The sequence below is a fragment of the Cervus canadensis genome, chromosome X (assembly GCF_019320065.1).
Source record: "Cervus canadensis isolate Bull #8, Minnesota chromosome X, ASM1932006v1, whole genome shotgun sequence".
Lineage (NCBI taxonomy): Eukaryota > Metazoa > Chordata > Mammalia > Artiodactyla > Cervidae > Cervus > Cervus canadensis.
In genome coordinates, this window is record NC_057419.1 from 39085219 (window position 1) to 39086885 (window position 1667).

Genomic DNA, 1667 nt, shown 5'->3' on the forward strand with positions numbered 1-1667 from the left:
CACTTATATGAGGCACATAGAGTAGTTAATTTGAGAGACAGAAAGTAGAATGTTGGTTGCCAGGGGCTAGTGGGAGAGATGAGGAGATGTATAGCTTTACAGAAAAAAATTAAGCTATATAGAAGTATATAGTTTAAAAGCTCAACACCTTTCTCCTACTCACCCATTTCTTTCCCTCTCCCTAGAGGGAACAATTCATATGGATGATCCAAAATTTACTCAGCTAGTCCTTACTGAGGATATTTAGGCTATATCTAGGTTTTTGCTTTGACAAACAACATTGTAATGAATAACCTTGAAACATACTGTTGTATAATATGTATATCTGTAGTATAGATCCCTGGGTATAGACTGCTAAGTCAAAAGCTACATGCATTTTATTAGATTTATTTATGAATTCATATAGTTCAAAACAGTTTGGCTGCTTAAGAGATTACACAGTGCAAAGCCCCCTCTCATCCTTTTCCCCAGCAACTTGGTTCCCTTCCTCAAAAGCAACCAATCTTATCATTTAAAATATATTCTGTAGTCATATACAATGGAAACAGTATATTTATATCTATGAAATATACTTATATATATATATATGTAGTGGTTTTTCACACTTTAAACTTGGTATCTATTGACAAATTGTCCTGTTTACATATCATCAACAGTGTTTGAGAATGCCCATTTCTGCATTCTCCCATGAACACAGCATATTATCAAACTTGACTTTGCTAATCTGGCTGATGAAAAATGGTATCTAATTTAATTTGTATTTACTTAATTTGTAATATTATGGGTAAAACTGATGGTTACTAAAGCTGGGAGACCATGCTAGCTTCTCCCTGCAGCCTCTTTCCCACAGCTCCATTACCTTTCACCTCTATCCTCCAGCTCCACTGAACATGAGACACCTTGTTTTTTCACTCCTGCCTCTGGTCTGGCTGTGTTCCTTGTGAGCTGCTCCTAAGCCTCCCTGCCACCTCAGCTCTGATGAAGGGTCCTTCATCTGTGCTTCCTTGCATCACAGCACTGGTCATGCTACTTTCTATTTCTATTTTCCTATCTGCCACCTCTGCTGGATGGTGAGCACTAGGACTGGATTTTTTATCTCTCCACCTCTATTGTTTATCATCATTCTCCTCAATAAATATGAAGTGAATGGATGAATGGACAGCTGGCAGTTTCAAATGGAGGTCACTGAAATGCAGCTATCTGTGTGACTGACTGAAAAGCAATCTACCCTCTCATTAAGAATGGAATATATGTGGAAGGTGGCACTTCAAATCAGTGGTGAAATGGTGGATTATTCAATAAGTGGTGTTGGGCTAACTGCTTAATTACTGTAATTGGAGAAAATCAATTTATGTCTTTATCTTACACCCAAATAATTTCCAGGTGGATATGTTAGTATTAAATATAAACAGAAAGCGTAAATAACTTGAAAGAAAGTATATAAAAATGTTGATTCAACCTAGGGATGGAGAAGCCCTTTCTAAGCATGATAAAAAGACAGAGACCATGAAGAAAAAGATCAATAGATAGACTCCACTACAATTTTAAACTTTAGCATATGTAAAACTGAAAGGTTAATAATATATAGGAAAAATTATTTTTTAAAAATCTGAATGACAAGTGGAAAGACCAATTAAAAATCCCTAAGAAGAATACAAACCCATAGA